The following is a 20,432-nucleotide window of genomic DNA, read 5'->3' as shown; positions in this document are numbered from 1 at the left end:
AAAAAAAATTCTAAATCTACATATCTCTGCCATGGTCCCACCCAATACATAAATATCAATAATTTTCCATCAGTAAATGAAAATTCTATTGTTTTGTCCTTTCTCTGTTAGGTAAAAAAAATCAATGTTCTTTGTGATTGAGCATGAAAGTAAAATGTACATTACAAGCTTACAACCATTGGTTTTTTGTAATACTTATTATATAACTTATTATATATTTATTAATGAAAGTGGAGTTATAAATTAATAAATATATAATTTTGATTTAGTTATATTTTAAGGGATGCTATAGTGGAGTTCACTATATAATCATCTAGTTATGAATATTTAATATTATGAGAGAAATTATAGGTAACTTAATTAAAATTATAATTTCAAGTTTGAGTTATCTTTAGTTGCATCATGAATTAAAGGAAAAGTAAATATTAATAGTAGACTTTAATAGAAGTCAAATTAATATTTTAGAAATGAAATTGATATTAATTTTTAATCTAATACTATACATTTATATTATTAATTAAATCATTCATGATGTAAGATTATTTGAATTAATAACATGATAAAATTGCATGATATTTTATATGCACAAAGAGATTTGACATTCAAATACTTATTGATTTAAATAAGTATATTAGCATAAAAATTTTGATGGATCTACTAAAGGTAACCCAAGGAGAGTTGGGTGTGGAGGAGTTCTCAGATATCATAATTGTAGAGTGGTGGATGTTATGGTTGTTCCTATTGGTATTGCTAGTAGTCACAAGGCGAAAGTGGCAGCGACTATGTTTAAACTAGTATTCAAAAATTATGGTTGGAAGGGGACTCTTTGAATATTGTTAATATGCTTAATAATAATTATTAGGTCACTTGAAATATTGAAATTATTATTGAAGAAATCAAAAGTCTTCTTAATAATTTTGAAAAAATTATTATCACCCATATTTACTGTGAGGGCAATAGGGTTGCTAGTTGGATTGCCAACAAAGCAAGGGGTATGAATAGACTCCTCTCATGGATGGATGACCTAAGCAAGGAAGTTGATTTAAATGTGATCATTTAAATTTATGGGACAAATGTAATTGAAGATAAATTTAATGTAAACTTTAATTAAGTTTTCTTCAAATATTAAAGGGGGTTGTAACTTTAATGATAGTGGTATTCTTTTTTCGAGGAGGTACCTCTTAATTATTACCTTCTTAGATTGGCACATATTGTGGGTGATTTTAAAATGTAAAGAGAAAGACTACTTTTTTGCTCTTGCAAAATCATTCTTTACTTAGGAGATTGGTGATTGGCATGGGTTACAAAATGAGTGGTGAGTCGAGGAAGCAAGAGCCTACAAACTCTAAGCATTGGAAGGAGAAAATGATGGTCTAGAATGTCCTTCACAAAGGTAATATTATTGATTACCTTGAAAGATTGCATGGCTACAAACCCCATATTATTGAAAAAAAAATTAGAAATAAGGCTGGGGAAATTATGACTTTTCCTGGGATTTCTGTGACTATCATGGAAGAGTTTATTGCAAAAATTATTGGGCTCTCTATTGGGGGAATAAAATTCAAAAAAGAGACGAAAATCTTGAATGTTACCTTGAAAAAAAATTTGAAGAAACCTAAAGAAGAAAGAAATTGGTTAAGGAAGGGGGCTTCTTCAATCTTGACCAAATTAAGGTCCTATGGCAAGATGTTTTGTCCTACATTCATGAGTATTTAATCCTTGATGGGAGATCTAAAAGAGTGCATAGTTTCCATTTTGTTTTTTAAATCACTTCAAATACAAGGATAGGGTTTCTTTTTTGTTCTACTTGAAATATTCCTTATTAAACAACCTCAATGCACATAGGAAAAAAAACTCCATACCTATTCTCCATGAAGGACTGATCTGACTTATTGAGGAACATTGTAGATAGAATGCTATAAATTTCTCTCCTTCTTTTGGAAAAATAAAAAATATATTTGGGAAGGATATTTTGGATAAATATAGTGCTAAAATTTTCAAAATGAACAATGTTTAAATTGAGGAGATAAAGGACATGGATATTGAGTCAGATAGCGACTAGGCTAGCGAGAAGGAAAGTAAAAATAAAATGAAGAATGGGAAGGTTAAAGGTGAATGTAAAAGTAAGAACAAACCCAAGGTTAGAGAAGATAGCCTAGAAGAAGAAAAGGGCACCATGAAAGTAGAGAATGAGGAAGAAGAGGATAGAGAAATAGAGAGTGGAGATCTTAGATCAAACGGTGATGGGTACTCAGGTAGTCAAGATGATACTATGGCTAAGTCTAGTAGTATGGGGAGTAATGTGGGCTCTCTGAACCCTACAATTAAGAACCTAGACAATTATTTGATCTCCTCAAAGTACAAAGATATTGAGGTGATAGATAATATGCCTACTAATGAAATTGTTGAGGAAGAGGGGTGCCAGATGGAAACCAAGAAGGATGATAATATGATGCTTACTAACTATGAGCCAAATACTGTTGAAACTACCCAGATGATTGATAAGGAAGAAAAATATTTTATGTTGGAAGAGGCCCATACTAACACTAGTGACCACGAGTTGAAGAGTGCAGATGAGGAGACTAGGGTGAAGAATATTAGTAGAAGGCTTTTGTTTCTTGATAAAACTAAAATAAAGGTGGATGTGACTCTACAAGTTGATACATGGCTCTATAATGAAATCATTACCTTAAAGAAAAGTGTTAAATATTTTCAGAACAATCTAGATATTAAAATATATATATAGAGCTTGAAGGGAAAATCAGAAACATTCCTAAGAAAATTATGGTCTATGAAGTTAGCCTGAGGCAACTGGTCAAGGATAGCAAACAATAGATGGACATGATCACTATCAGTTTATGTGCAGTGGTGGTTAGCTTGGGTAGGAGGAGCAATGAGAAAATTATTTCTCCTATACATGCCCAAATGACTAGTGGTCCTAGCATAAGGACAAGGAAGAGCACTAAAAGGGCCATTGAAGCTACCCCTATTTCCAATGCTGGGGACCTCCTTAAAGGGGTTGTTGATACTAGCAAATATTTGACTAAGGTTGTGGTGGAGCATCAATGACAGGGTTTTTTTCCTATTTTTCTTCTGTTAGTCTTGGTCGATGGTCTAGGTTTTTGGTTCTGTATCTCTGTGCTGGTTGTCTATTTTTGTTGTTTTTTTGTTCCAACTAGTTTATGTTTCTATGCTACTATTTAGGTTTCATATCCTTATAAAATCTAGTTTTTTGCTAATGTTACTATAGGTTCTAGTTCATTGTAAAACCTGGTGGATACTATTTCATAGATCTTTTGTTTTTTGTATGGGGTTTTAGGTCCCCTCAAAACTTGTTTTTACTTTAATCCAAAAACAAGTTATTTGAACACGTATTTTCTTACTTTAATTTTAAACACATCTTTATGGCTTGAAAACTATGTGTTTTCTTAAATATCCTATTTATAGTCTTGTGATGTCTATTTTCATGATGGTTTTTTCTTTTTGGATTGTTTAGTTGGACAAGTTAGGATGTGCACCAAAGGCATTTTTGAGATTTCTTTTATGATTATTTGATTGGATATCATGATGTACTTTATGATTTAAACTGTGATTTATTTTGATGGTCATTTATGAGAACTTGGGTTTTGAGAACCAATGTTATTTTCATGTTGCATGTTAAGGAACCAAATTTGATCAATATTATTTTTGTGGTATGGGACACAATTGTGATTTGTGAGTTTAGGAAGGTAGTCTAGGTGCATGTCTATGGGAGTGGCTTGCAATGGGGGTTGGAGCCCAAAGTGGCTACTAGGGCAACTCATTGTAAGTTGTATAACATAGTAATTAAAATACTTTCCTCCCCCATGCTTTGAGATTAATTAAAATGATAAGTTAGAGAGTTTTCCTCATCTATGCCTTGATTTCTTTATAGGCTAAGGATGAGAATGAGATGATACCTTGAGAGGTATGACTAGCTTCCTCATCTTCATGAGAGGGTATTTTGGTTCCGCTTATACTCACTAGGGGGTCGAGGTCATGAGAGACTACTAAGGTAACCTTAAAGCTAGCTCATGTGATGACACTCCATAGTATGTAACCTGTGTTTCCTTCATATTTTCTTTATATTTTCCTCTGGTAGTATATTTATTGGTGTTGTACTTGTTGAATATCACTTTTTATGGTATATTTATTGTGAGTTATTATTTTTTCAAATCCACTTAGAACCAACACATGTGACCTTCTAAGGTCAAAACACACCCTAGTGACTTGGCTAAGGTTATTACAATCCAAAAACCCAAAGAGAGGAACTAGGACATGTTGTGGTTCCATAATGCATGCTCAATTCCCTAATAGGAATGAGGACCCCCTACTTTATTTTTGACTTTTTTGAGGCCCTAGTCTAGGGTCCCGAGTCATTTTGAGATCTTTCCTACTCATAAGCTCATGTCCCAGATCCTATGGAGAAACCTTACCAGCAAAAATCAAATTATCAGAGAAGGTAAGTTTAGAAGTGCAAAATTTAAACAGGTGTGCTCTATTGCACCTAACCTAGCATGCAAGTACACCCAAGTGATGAAAAGAATTTTTCATATATTGCACACTCCACTACATAGGGTAGTGCTAGTGTCTATAAAAGGGGGGAGGGGGGTCATACCCCCTTACCTTTTTTTTCCTCTCCTCATCGCACATCGCATAAAGCTCCTACACCTCCTTACTTTGAAGCACGCACACCTCTTAGACACTGCAACACCGCACTCAGCATGGTACAGTCATGATTCTCCTCTGCTTTGTAAAATCCTTAAGTAGGGTGCATAGTAGTGCACCTAACTGGGTGTGCTATTCAATACCCTATATTCAAAACTTTAAAAACTCAAACAAAAAAGAAGTGAGGTACGCACATGTTCACCCGGATAGGTGCGCTAGTGTGAAAGGTTAAGTGTGCACTTGTATGCACAAGTGCACACCTCACCTTATGTACTAAAAACCAAAAAACCAAGAATGGGTATGCACTTGTGCACCTAACTTAGTGTGCAAGTGCGCACCCATAATAGAACATAAAACATAAAAGGAAAATAAGATGCGCACTAGCACACCTGATTTGGTGTGCAGATGTGCACCTTATAATTAAAATTTTGTTTTAAGAAAAAGAGGATATAAGGTGTTTTTCATGTATGGATGAGACTAAGCATTATTTTTATCTTCTTATTCTTGATTTTGAACTAATGGATGTTTTTCTTTTGTCATGCAGATATAATGGCATCTTCATCAAGTGAGAAAATAGCACCAAAACCCATTGTGTTCAAGTTCCAAGGCATGCCATCAAAATCAAGATTCCAAGATGACTACATAGAAATTAAGGACACTGATTTGGAAAAGTTTTTAAGGATTTGTAAAACACTGACTAGGAGGTCAGCTTTGGTTTTAGCATTAATCTAATCAAGACTAGTAAGCGCAACTTCACATCCAATCTCAGTACAATCCTTGGAGCTCAAAATGACACTTGCACAACACTTTGTTCCAAAGGAAAGGGTGGTAAAATGTGTGACTGGAGAAGTTTTTCTTGACCTCCAACCTAACAACATTGAAATCATATTTCATCTCCCTAGGGAAGATCAATTGATTAGGCTAACCTATGAGGCAGCAGAGAAGTGGTATAGAGAACATCTAAAAGAGGCTTCTAAAATCATCCAATCCTCTTATTTAATAGAGAATACTCCTCTAGGGAAGGTAACTGGAAAGCTGGATATGATGAGAGGATATATGAAGGATGATATCAAATACTCAATCATACTTCTAAGTAGGGTGATGGGTCTACCAGCAGCTGGGCACCTAAATGTCTTCATGGTGCATTTCATTAAGACTATCAAAATGGAAAGCATACCACTTGATTGGGCCACCAAATTGAGAAAAAATTTATGTGAGTAGTTGGGAGCAATAAAAAATAAAAAGAATTTCTACATGATGTCCTACCTGGTATATTTATTAGCCGCAAGGGCAACAGACTACCCAAGGCTATACAAGAGAGGTGGCATACAGGATCCCAATGGTTGGTCGTATATTGTTTATCCACAATTGGTGAAGAAGAAGCTCTCAAGTTAGAGCAAGGAATAAAAAATTGTCAATGATGCCTTCATTTTCACTATAATCAAATTCATTGAATAGGATTATGTGAAGAGGTTATCAGATGAGCAGTGGCACAGGTAACAGCGCTTAGTTCCTATTACATTCAATTCAAAACATTCATGTATCTGAGGGTAGCTAGTGCCACTATCAATCCAATGAAGCTCCCAAGATATCCTAGTGATAAGCTTATTCATTTGGAGATTGTGTGACAGATTGAGTCTGCATATGATAGATTATGAAATAGCATAGACCATGTTGGACATGGCCCCTGGTCATAGGACCATATTAAGTTAAGAGGAAGCAGTATATTCCTTCTTTTGAATGGGAATGGGATCAATATCCCCTAGAAGAGTATAATTCCTTGAGGCCTTATTTTGATAATATCAAGAAGCTCCATAGTCTAAGAGGTAGGGAATTCCAGCATGAAGAAGTCATTGAGGATCATTGGATGAACACAAAAAATGACTACGATGTCCGTATCAAGGATTATTGTAAGATGACTTTGTATTTAGCAGAAAAGGCTTTGAATATAAAGATTCAATTGGAGATACTGTATCAAAATTCTAGGAAGTTTCTCAACCCTTTGTTCAACGAGGATAAAATTGGGGAACAACTCATTATAAATGCGAAAGTTGACAGGAAAGAGAATGATGATATTAATCATCAAGCGAGGCACATTGTCAAGATGATGCAAGATCGGATTAGGAAACCATTTAAACTTGATCCAATACCTAAGATAGTGGTCTTCCATAGATAGGCCCACCCAACCAAAGGTAAAGGGAACAAGGTCAGTATTCCTACCTTTGCAGCCCAGTCGCCCATAAAGCCCGAAATGGTATACCAATTGGATAGACCAGTTGAATACTATCGCCCTCTAGAGAAAAAAGGAAAGGGAAAAAGAAAGAGGCGTTCTCCTCAAAGAGCCAAACTAGAGGAAGGTGAAATTCTAGTGCCTCTATAGCAACAAGAAAATGTGCAAGTGTCAGAGGATGCTAGGATACAACAGGAAGACCCACTATTGCCACCAACTACACCCAGCCAAGTAGAAGTAGAGGTTGGAACCCAAGAAGTCTCTCCTCCTTCCTAGGTAGGACAAGCATCACCTTTAGCCTCTAATAAATGAAGAAAGATTAAGACTCCTATTAAGAAAAGGAAAAGGGTGATTGGAAGGATGGTTCCTTTCCCATCTGTCCTGGAACCCATTCCTGAAGAGGGAGAAGAAGAAGAGGAAGATGAGGAGGAGGATGTGCCATTAAAAAGAAGGACACAGCTAGTAAGAGCCACAAAGTAGGAAAGGAGGAGAAGTTCCACTTTGACACCACCATAAGCTCAAGAAGAACCTCTAGAAATAACCACTTTAGAGGATGAAGTACAATGATGGGTTGATGAGTAGGGGGAAGAGGGGGATGATGTATTCAAAATGTCAAATTTTGACTTTATGCCCATTGGAATAGAGTTGGTTGGGGATAATATTAGGGATACCATAACAAGTGAACCACAATAGGAAGATTGGATGCAAATGTTGCCAGAATCATAGGGTCCTGATCTTACTCCCCCACCCCTTGTCCTAGTCATAGTTGTAGACAAAGGCTCTGCTACTCCTCCACCTCCAGATGCTAAAGAAGAATAGGTAGAAAAGGAGTCGTCACAGGAGGAAGAGCCACAAAAAATTATGACTAATGAAGTGTCTAAAGAGGGGAAAATGGTTGAATATCATTAGTAAACCTCCCAAGACACTAAGGTACAAAATGTGGGCTCCACTGAGATAGAAACCACAGAAGGAGAGCCCTCATTGAGGAAAAGAATAGTAGAAAGGAGTGATAAGGGGAAAGCAGTGGTAGAACAAACTTGTTCATCCTCAAGAGGTAGGCCTTTAGTAGAACATGTTCCAAGGTGGTTGAGGAAGGAAATGATGACAAATAAGAAGCCACAATTCAACATCAATGAAGAGGATATGATCAAGTTGGCTGAGGTTCTAAGAAAACCCAAGTCACTATCATAGGAAGCAAGACCCTTGGCATTCATCAATAGTACTTAGGATCAAGATTTATTTGCACAAGTGGTTGCCCCTCCTCCTAATACAAATGTAGAAAGCTTAGTCCCACAAGACTATTAGATCATAGAGGTTATGCTCGGGAAACCCACATTGGATACTACTAGGTTGATGGTTACCATGGGAATAAATGAGGTTTTCAAAACCTTAGAGGAAGAACGGGTGGAAATCAGAACACTTCATAGGAAAAATGAAATCCTAAGAGGATATTTAGCCAAATTTGTTGGTCCCTTGGATCTAGAACACCCTGAGGAGACTCTTAATGCTATACTCAGAGAAGGGGGAAATGTTCATTTGGGTCCATTTTTGAAAGCCTGTCAGTAATGGTGGGATAGTTTTGAGGAAAAGGGTGTCTTAATCATCTAAGGAAATCTTAAGCTGCTACATGCTAAGTAGGAAAATGTGGATAAAATGGTAACAATTTTCAAGCAAGATTCCAGTATCATGGATGTAGTGTGTGTCTAGAGTAAAGATTTATAGGTATTATAAGCTATAAAAGGGCAGAGGTATAGGGTTTTGGTAGATATATATACAGCTAAAGAGTTATATTTAATTGATGATTGGATTGAGAAGATTGTGGATAGTAATAAAGTAATGGAAACATTACATGCAGAGATCCATTGGCTCAAGGACCAAGCCTAAGAGAAAAATTTGGAGGCAAAGAAGCATTATAGCGATGCATGTCTAGATATTTTTGAGCATGATGAATGGGAAGAATTAATGCCCATAGAGGTAGTATTAGAGAAGTTCCAAAAGATTTTTGAAGAAGCTTCTAGTGAGGATGACATCAAATAGGCATTCAGAACAAAAGAAGCCTTGCTAGAGTTGGATACACAACTCGGGGATTCTTTTGATACTTTATTGAAGTAGACAACAATAGACAAAAGGTCAAAGATAAATATGATGCTTTAGATCTACCGAATGTGGCTAATATTACTAAGATTATTAAGAAATTCAAAGGCAAACATCCAGAGATAGCTCTGGTATGAAGGGCAACAAAACACAGAAGCTAGAATTTTCGTTTTAGCACTCAGCAAAATTTTGAGATTTTGGACCTTTTAAGATGTCCAAGTGTGTGAGTGCATAGGTATGCAGCTGTGCAAGTGAGCTGGTGCACTTTTTTTGAGGTGCACCTATAGTTAATTGCTAGTTCCAAAAATAGAGCTTTCCATGCATCGAAAATGCATTCTGATAGCAATTTAACTCCGACAAATGCCCAGTGAAGGATCAGCTTCTATTTTTGACACTTCCAGACACTTCTACTTCAACTAAACCCTTTCTTATTCTTTTTCCCTCATAAATTATTTTTCCTATGACATGTAAACGCTCATGCATCCAATTAATGAATATAAAATGGGTGGAGACCTACTAAGCACCAGTTAGATTCTTAGTTTGTATATAATTAGTTTGTTTTATTAAATTAAAAGCATATTATTGCATGAAGATATCTCTCACTCTCAACACAAATTGGGGAGATGATTTCTTATAAATACTCTATTGTAATATGTAATTGGGGCTGCCATTATTTTGCAATAAAATTATGCTTTTGGTGCTCGCATTTGGAGTGTAGTGATTCTTGCCTAAATGTCTCATTGTTTTGTGAATTTATGTTCATGGAATTGTGATTGAGCCAAAAGTTTATTGATTTTTTTCTAGTTGTGTGATCTCTTTTAGTTTTTTTATTTTGTATAGTTTAATGAATTTTGCTGACATATCTAGCTCGACAAGAAATCATCAGATTGTATCTGCATAACTCCTTGTCTCGCATGAGAGCACTTTCCATGGCCTTGAAATTTGATGAAGAGTGAGATATCATATGATTATTAAAGTTTCCCATTGATGATTGCATCAGTGGAATCGAGGAAGTGTTGCTCCTATTTTCATTGGTTACCCAACAATTTCTTTGAAAGCTTAACTTGCAAACATGTTGTTTTTGTAGCTTATGTCCATTAGGATTTTTACTTTCTTGTTATTTGCTTCAAAGTTTTTTTATTTGCTTTACTAACTCCTTGTTAAATTAGGAATTCATATTAGTTGCATTGTTAGATTGCATTCATAAAAAACATAAAAATACAAAAACATAGTTCTTTTTTACGTGTTTTATTTTGAAGCAGCAAGAAAATTCTACTTCTCATCCCAAATCAAATGAACTAGCAAAGGCCTTCTCATGAATAAACACATTTATCTTCAACTGAATGAATTCTAGTAACTCGTAAGATCACACAAAACCTTGGAGTTGATTCACAAGATCGACTTTTCAAGAGAGGAGTTTGAAAGGATTCCTGTCATTAAGCATCGTGCAAAATGACAACTCAATAGAAGTGTTGCTAGAAGGAGTGCGATATTTTGGATTTTTAGAATAGAAGAAAAATATGTCAAAGTTTTGAAATTCTATGCTTTTTGCGAGTTCAAAAAAAAATTTGAGTTTTTTAGAAATTTAGGTGTGCTATTGTACAGGTCCACAAAATTCTGTGGTGCACAAAATTTTGTGGTGTGTTTCATTTTGTGAGAAAGTGTACTTTTGCAAAGGTGTGCCTTTTGTAAAATTGATGCAAATTGGAGGGTTTTGATCCAAAATCCCCATTTCAATGAGTGTTAAGATCTTTTCCTAGTACACATGAGTTTCTTGACCTTACCCACTTCTGCAAACCATATAGTGATAAAGGAATACCTTGAATTCAACCACTTCAATTCAAACTTTCATCATCTTCTTGAACTCCACCTCCACTAAAACCACCTGGTGGACCACCACATATTCTAATAGTTCCACCTTAACAACCACCTTTAGGTCTACCAAATCCTCCAATGAACTTCTTTGCAAACACTGTAGACTCACCAGACAATTTGAGAGGTGCACTCCATGACCTCCCTAAGAATCTTGAAAAAAATTTCTCAAGGTTCATTTATGGAGAAACATGAACTGTAGAAGATCACATTATAGTATTCAAAGAAATTTGCAACCAAAAATAGATTGCTAATGAGGATGCAATCCTTCATTTATTCCCATACTCTTTGGGGGAAGTTGCCTACAATTGGTACGTCAATCTACCATCTAGATGTATTGGAGATTGGGATACCTTTGAAAAAAATTTCTTAGAACAATTTAAAACTTTTGTCAACCTAGCAGTGATACATCAACAATTCATATCGATCAAAAGAGATCTAGCTAACATAGTTTCACACTTCAATCATCACTTTCATATGGCATATCATAGATTGGAAACACCATATACTATATCAATTGAAGTAGCTATTTAGATTTATCTAAATGCTATGGACCCTCTTACTGCTATCTTTCTAAGAAGGCTTCCTGCAGCAAATATCAATACATTGGAAAAGGTCTTCGCAGAAGCAATAACTTTTACTAAGCAAGCCAATCCTAATGGAGGAGGATTGATGCTTCCAGCCCAAGCTATTATGGCAATGTTGACATACCCTGTCAGAGTACCCACCATCCCTAGTCAATTTGTACCTATGAATCCAGTTCCATTACAACAAGCACCTGCTCCGTAGAACCCTACTTTAACATATCCAAGGTATGAATCTCTAAAGGTAGCCTTCCGTGAGCAAAAGGTAGTAGTACCTACTAAAGCAAAAAATAGCTTTATTTTCTAATTTGGGTAGATGAAAAATATTATGTCACAAATGAACAACAAGATTTATTTTCAAATTTGGTTAGATGAAAAAGACTATGTCACAAATGAACAATGAGCTGACTCATCTAAGGTTGTCACAGGGATAGAATAACAATTTTTAGAGATATAATGTTGGCCCCTACAGCAATAATTATAGTCAAAATTATAACAAGAAATTTAGTGGGAACAATAATAGTAGTAACAACAATATGGTAAACAATAATGGAGGAAACAACTTCAATCCTCTTGATCACAATAATGGCTTCCAAAGATAGAACTGACAGTGGAATACTCATCTAAATAATGGAAGTATTCCTATACATAATAACATCAATAATGTTTAGTACAAAAATATCAATTAATACGACGATGGTCGAAATGCACCTACCAATGATGGTTCATACAATTTGAAAATAAAGCAAAAAATAGCTATTTTTTCTAATTTGGTCAAATGAAAAAGATTATGTCACAAATGAACAATGAGCTAACTTGTCTAAGGTTGTCAAAGGGATAGAATAATAGTTTTTAGAGGAACAATGTTGGCCCCTGCAACTATAGTTATGGTCAAAATTATAACAGGAACTTCATTGGGAACAATAATAGCAGTAACAACAATATGGTAAACAATAATGGAGGAAACAACTTTAATCCTCCTAATCACAATTATGGCTTCCAAAGACAGAACTGACAGTGGAATACTCATTCAAATAATGGAAGTATTATTGCAAACAATAACAACAATAATGTTCAGTACATAGATATCAATCAATATGATGATGGTCAAAATGCACCTAAAAATGATGGTTCATAGTATGATGGAAATCAATAAATGACTCAAAATTCGTAGGCAAATAATAATATTCCTCCTGTACAATTTAATCCTATGTTATTAGAATCTATGATTATGCACAAAGTACACAGATAGAGCAGTCAGTCAATGAAGAATTCTCATTTCCATTTAGCCATGAACCTAACTTTTTGCATGAAGATATGTTTTCTTTTCATAATGACAATCGAAATACATACAACTTGAGAAGTAGAAAGGAACCCCTAATAGATGGAATTCCCCCAGCACCACAACTAACTCCTCCTGATCCAAGGGCAAGCAACAATATGACACCAATTAAACCACCATATGGAAGACAAAAAAAATTAGAACCATGTGAATGTACCAACAATATTGAAAAATCCTACTTGGTCTACTAAAAAATACAGTGCAGTGGAGGACTTAAAATGAAAAAAGGCCAATATGTCCATGTTTGACATGTTGCAAAACTGTCCACAACAATGAGAAGCCCTCATGAAGACTCTGGATCATACAAAGACCTCCCACAACATGAATACTACCCCTCAAAAGATGGTATCACAACAAGTTAATGTTGTAGAGGCATTGCCCACTATGTTTAAAGACAAGGTAGAGGTGCCCCTATTTTTGCTCAACATCAAGATTTATGGGAAGAATCTTCACAATTGCCTTATTGATTCAAGAGCTTCATGCAATGTCATCCCATTGTCCATAGCACAAAAGTTATGAGTAAGCCCTCAACCTACCAACCAAATAGTGATAAAGTTGGAGAAAATAGAGGTGAAAGTCATAGGTGTATTAAACAATGTGCAGATACAATTAACAATTGACCCATGAATTCAAGATGTCATTGATATACATGTGGTTGATATCCTAGAGACATGTGGATTACTCCTTAGTAGAGAATGGATGAAGTGTCTAAGGGGATGGTTTTCCATGAACTTCACCCAAATTTGGTTACCATGGAAAGGTTTAAACAATCAAATCAAAATAGATGTGAAGCCAAAGTTAAAAAAGATGGTCACAAAATACAATGCTCCTAATGAGGTAGCCTTCTTACAAATAGATTTAATCTCCTACAAGGCGATTTTTTTCATACAACTTCAACGAGAAAACCAGATGATTAGGATATGGACCCCATAATTTCAACCCCAAAAAATGAGGTCATAACACAATTCATAATTCATATGATGGCTAATTTACAATGTCTGGGAGAAGAATTTGACCCCAATATCCTCCTCCTTCCAGGATTTTGTCGATTACATAAAGTTAGCCATTCAGAATTTGAATGTTCATCATGCCAACAAGCAGTTGCTAAGGTGTTAATGCAAATGGATGGAGTAAAAAAAATCAATGATCCACAAAATGAACTTTCAAAAAACCAAAGTCTTACAAACACATCCAATGATGTTGAAGAGATTGAAGAGGAAACTAAAGATTTGAATACATCATATAGGGATACCTCTCCAGATGGTGGAGGCTTGTCTTCTCCTCCACCCAAAATGATCAAAGTAAAAAGAAGAAGACAATATGTAAAAGGCTAGGGATGGACTTCGGTAGTAGTCCATCGTAAACACAAAGTGGAAAAAATCAAAGAACTGATAGGTGAAATTCAAGATGAACAAGAAAGACATATGCTCCCAGTTTTGAAGAATGACAATGGAAAATTAGTAAGCCCACCGTGCAAAGGATTACAGTGGGTACCCAAAAAATAATCTTTCCAAGCTCAGGTAAAAGAAAAATTGAGGAAAAATAAGCATAAGTTTAGAAAACCCAAGGAAACCCCAATTTGGATGCTTTGCTTCAATGATTCCAAATGCAAATTAGGAGCCAGTGTAGGTATTGAGTTAATCAGTCCAAAAGGTAAGTCTTTCTATGCAGCATATCGATTGTAATTTAGATGTACTAACAAGGTTGTAGAATACAAAGCATTGATTCAAGGACTTATTTTTGCACTCAAGAAAGGAGTTATAGCTCTCATAGTCAAAGGAGATTCTCAATTGGTTATTTGACAAGTAAAATCACTATATTCCTATAATGATAAGAGGTTACTAGCTTAAAGGAAAAGGGTATAGGATCTATTAGATGATTTTGAAGATTTGAATATAAAGTCTATTCCAAGAAGGAAAAACATGGTAGCAAATGCCCTTGCTATTTTAGCAAGTGCATTACAACCAGTTGAAGGAACAAAGTTAAAATGATTCTCAGTCGAATTGGTTGCTACTCTGTCTATCCCTAACAATATCACAAACTTCCAAGTTTTTTAGGATGATCAACATATTCTAGAATTTATTATGTGTAGTGGCTACTTTAAGGGACAAGAATAGATGACACACTAGACAACACACCTGAGGATATTGCAACTCAAGATGAACATGGAATCTTGAATTTGAAAACCAATACTATTCCTAAGGGGATGATCAAGCTAGAGCACATTTTTTATCATGATGAATCAGCATTTAATAAAAGGACCACTAAAGAGAAAGGAACTAAGGAATGCAATTTATACAATTTAGGAACCAAAGATGATCCCAAGATGGTAAGGATGGGAAAGCATATAGTTTACAAGAAAGGGAAGACATGCTTAAATTGCTCACAAAATATAAGGATGTCATCACCTAAAGCTATGAAGAATTGAAGACATATGATCCTCAGATTATTACACATAATATTCCACTCAAACCTGATGCCAAACCTTTTTGGCAAAGGCAAAGACCCGTTAATCCCATCCTTGAGCCTCTGATAATGAAGGAAGTCAAGAAGTTGTTGGATGTAAAAATTATTTTCCCTCTATGTCATTCTACATGGGTGGCTAATTTAGTTCTTGTATGGAAGAAGACTGGAGAGATTTGACTTTGGGTAGATTTTCACAATTTGAACTTGGCATCTCAGAAGGACAATTACCCATTGCCCTCATTCGATGAAGTCTTACAAATTGTGAATGGTTCAAAAATGATGTCTTTCTTGGATGGATATTTAGGCTATAATTAGGTAATGGTAGAAGAAGAAGATAGACTAAAGACTTCCTTTATGACCAAATGGGGAACCTTCACCTACAGGAGAATGCCATTTGGATTGATTAATGTAGGGGCTACATTTCAGCATGCCATGGATAAAGCTTTTAAGGGATTGGTTAATAAATGTATAGTTATCTATATGGATGAATTGACTATCTTTTCGAAGGATCAAACTACTCACATTGTCGATCTGAGACAAGTGTTCAATAGGTGTCATAAATATGGCATATCTCTCAATCCCAAGAAGTGTTCATTTGGGGCTACTAAGAGAAAATTCCTAGGTCATGTAATTTCCAAAGTGGGTATCTCCATTGATCTTGACAAAGTTGAAGCCATTCTAAAAGTATCACCCCCCAACAGTCAAAAGGAAATCAAGTCTTTCTTTGGGAAGATAAATTTTGTGCAAAAATTCATAAGTGGATTTGTAGAGATAGTGCATCCCCTCAACGATTTACTCAAAAAGGGGGCTAAAATAGAATGGGTTTCTGAGGTAAAGAAATCATTTGAGGATATCAAGTTAGCCATTTCCATGGCTCCAGTACTGGTAAGTCTTAATTACAACCTTCCCTTTAAGATATATTCCTTCACTTTACAACATTCGTGCATAAGGATCTTAACCCAGAAAACGGAGAAGGAAGATGAAATACCTATTGCTTTTATGAGCTTCCCTCTGAGAAATGTTGAGTTGAATTATTCTAACCTTGATAAACAATCTTTTGCCTTGGTTAAAGTGGTAAAGAAGTTTTGCCATTACATATGAAGGAGTAAGGTGAATGCTATCGTACCTAATCTAGCAGTGAAGACATTGTTGATGCAAAATGAACTTGGTGAAAGATGAGGTAAATGGATGGCAATATTGCAATAATTTGATCTAGAGATCCAACCCATGAGATTAGTCAAGGGTTAAGGATTATCCAAAATGATAGCTGATAACCAGATTGGTAATGAAAATAAATTTAAGTTTGAGAAAGAAATAGATATAAAAGATTAGAAGAAAATGATAGTGTCTCAAGTTTACATTGGTCAAGGTATAGTAATAGATGTTTGGTACCATGATATTATTTATTATCTCCTATAGAATCAATGCCCTAATTGGATGAATAGTTTATAATGAACATGACTTAAAATGAAGTGTGAGTCCTATATGTTGCAAGATAACAAGTTATACAAAAGAAACTATGAAGGGATCTACTTAAAATGCTTAGGATGTGAAGAAGCAAAAGAAGTCTTAGAACAATTTCACGATAAGTATGCAAGGCACAATTCGGCAGAAGTGACTAGTCATATGATTTTAAGATTGGGTTATTTTTGGCCCATGATATTCAAGGACACTTTTGAACATGTGCATTCTTGTCATGTTTTCCAAACTAGTGCTAACAAAGAAAGACACTTGACAATGTTGCTACAACCTGTATACGAGGTACGCCCCTTTGCAAAGTGGGGGCTAGATTTCATTGGTCCAGTCAATTCACCATCATCTACTAGACACACCTACATTCTTATAGCCATTGATTATTTTATGAGATGGTAAGAAGAAAAAATTTCAAAAATTGTATTGCTAAAGTAGTAACGAACTTCTTGGAGGAACACATTGTCACTAGATTTGGGATGCCATTCTCCTTGGTGTGCAATAATGGATCAGCTTTTACATCAATATTCTTGATGCAATGGGCATTTGAAAATCAAGTTGTTATTAAGTTCTTCTCAAATTATTATCCACAAGGGAATGGTGTTGTGGAATCTAGGAATAAGAACTTGATCATAGTAAGACAACAATTGTTAAAGGAGAACCCTAAAGATTGGCATACACAACTCAAATATTCTTTATGGATAGATCGAGTGAGGGTCAAGAATGCTTTGGGGACTTCTCCATATTTTCTCATTTATGAACAAGAACTAGTATTCTTGCTCAACCTCAAGATTCATGTTTTGAAATTCATGAGTGGATATGCTGAAGATGTTGAGAAAGTGCAAATCATATTGATGAATCTTTTAGAGATGGACAAGAAATGGGCAGCTGCATTGGAGCACATGGCTAAACATCAAGCTATCATAAAGAGATGGTTTGACAAGAGGTCCATGAAAAATTCCTTCAGGATTTCCAACCTTGTTTTTCTTTGGGATAAGGTGAAAGAAAAGTCGAGCAGCCATACCAAGTTTCAACACTTGTGGATCGGTCCTTACCAAATAGCAAAAATTCTCAGAGAAAATACTTTTAGGCTCAATTCCTTACTAGGGGAATTAGTTTTGTTGCTAGCCAATAGAAAATTTTTGAAACATTATTTTGAAGCCTAAGAGACACAAAAAAAATTAGTTAGCTTTTATTTATGCAAGTGTGTTTGCTTTCAGTCGTTTATTTTCTTTTAAAGTTTTTTCAGTCCAAGGGGGGTAAGGTGCACTTGGGATTTTATCTTGAGATATCTTACTAACTACTCTTTTGGTTCTAATTTTAGGAAGAGGTATTTCTTTGTCAAAACATTTGGACAATGGTGTGTCTTATACCAACTGGGGAGCGGATGTTACTTGCAATAATTGGAGGACTGTCAACCTTGAATTCAAGATTCTAAACCAACAAGTCCTCAACACTTTGTGAACTTAAAAATTTATTGTCTTGGGTGTTGTCAAACCAAGGTTGAAAGAAACAAGGGATGATTCAAACCCCAATTAGTTCAAATAGAAGGGGTCTTCTTGAAGGATTGCTAAGATCATTGTTTGGTGTGAGAGTTTCCAAAGAGTTCTAAAAGTGAAATGCAAGGGATGTTCACAAAGGATTGAATCCAACAAATGGCACCAATGTCTTGGCTACATAGTCTAAGTGTAGTCAAGATATAGAAGAATTTTTTTTTAAAAAAGAGAGAAAAGAAAGAAAATATAAAGAAAAATGGTGTTAAGACTGAAGGATTCTAAAGATCTAAAATGGCAAGAGGATACACTTTCAAAATGCAGTATCTGGTACCAAAACATTACTTCATCAAATAGTGACATTAGGAACCACATGGAGCAATTATTCAAAATTTTCTAGAAAATTTAAAAGAAAAGTGACATCTCGCTAAGAGCCCTCAAACTAATTCTCTCATCTGGTCAAGCAAATGATCAATAAATGACCTTTGCAAAGATTCTCAATGAATGTGTTAGGAGGGGTGGAAGATTATTTCCAAGTTGTTAGTAGATTTTGATTGATCACATCTTGAGATGTCAAAGGAAATGAATACATGGAGTACACAATGAGCTTGGAGGTTTTAGATCCTAAAGTTTTGACTGTGAAGTCATTCAAAATTTGCTTGGAATGTTTGAGACTTAGTTGTTGTTTGACACACATTGAAAGAATGTTTGCTGATGAAGAAATGCTTTTGTCATTTCTTCCTTTTGTCAGGGCTATTTGTTATGGTTCCACAACACACACCCCATTCCCTAGCAAGAATAGGGACCCCCTACTTTATTTTTTGACTTTTTTGAGGCCCTAGTATAGGCTCTTGAGTCATTTTGGGGTCTTTCCTACCCCTAAGCTCACGTCCTAGATCCTAGTGGAGAAATCTTACTAGAAAAAATCAAATTATCAAAGGAGGTAAGTTTAGAAGTGCAAAATTTAAATAGGTACACTCTGACACACCTAACCTAGCACACAAGTACACCCAAGTGATGAAAAGAATTATTCATATATTGCATACTATGTAGCTGCATAGTAGTGCACCTGTGTAGCCATGTAGGGTGGTGCCAGCATTTATAAAAGGGGGGAGGGGGTCATACCCCCTTACCTTATTTTCCTCTCCTTGTTGCACATCACATAAAGCTCTCGCACGTCCTTACTCTGATGCACAAACACCTCTTAGATGCTATAGCACCACACTCAACAAGGTGTGGTCGTGATTCTCCTCTGCTCTGCAAAATCCTTAAGTAGGGTGTGCACTAGTGCACCTAACTGGGTGCTCTACTCTGCACCTTGTAGTTGAAACTTTAAAACCTCAAACAATGGATAGGTGCACTAGTGCACACCCCACATAAAAAATAAGGACAAAACATTAAGTGTGCAGTTGTGCACCTAACTTGGTGCTCAAGTGTGCACCTCACCTTATGTACTGAAAACCAAAAAACCAAGAATGGGTGTGCACTTGCAAACCTAACTTGGTGCACAAGTGTGCACCCATAATAGAACATAAAACACAAAAGGAAAATAAGATGTGCACTAGCGCACCTGATTTGGTGTGCAAGTGTGCACCTTATATTTAAAAATTTGTTTTAAGAAAAGGAGGATATAGGGTGTATTTTGTGCATTTAACTTTTGAGGATGAGACTAAGCATTATCGTAATCTTCTCATTCTTGATTTTGAAATAATGGATGTTTTTATTTTGTCATGCAGATATAATGGCATGTTCATCAGGCAAGAAAATAGCACCAAAACCCATTGTGTTCAAGTTCCAAGGCGTGTTATCAAAATCAAGATTCCAAGATGACTACACAAAAATTAAGGACATAGATTCGAGACATACCAATTTGGCAAAGTTTTTAAGGATTTTCAATAGACCCACTGAGAGGTCAGCTTTGTTTTCAGTATTAATCTGATTAGGACTAGTAAGTGAAACTTCACATCCGATCTTAGTACAATCCTTAGGGCTCATAATGACACTTGCACAACACTTTGTTCTAGAGGAAAGGGTGGTAAAAGGTGTGATTGGAGAAGTTGTTCTTGAGCTCTGACCTGAAAACATTGAAAGAGTATTTCATCTCCCTAGTGCAGATTAGTTCATCAGGCTAACCAATGAGGTAGAAAAGAGTTGGTGTAGAGAACATCTAAAAGAGGCTTCTGAAATCATCTAGT

This window comes from Cupressus sempervirens, chromosome 8 (assembly GCF_028749045.1).
Source record: "Cupressus sempervirens isolate cs-2001-9-10 chromosome 8, ASM2874904v1, whole genome shotgun sequence".
Lineage (NCBI taxonomy): Eukaryota > Viridiplantae > Streptophyta > Pinopsida > Cupressales > Cupressaceae > Cupressus > Cupressus sempervirens.
This window is presented reverse-complemented; position numbering follows the sequence as displayed.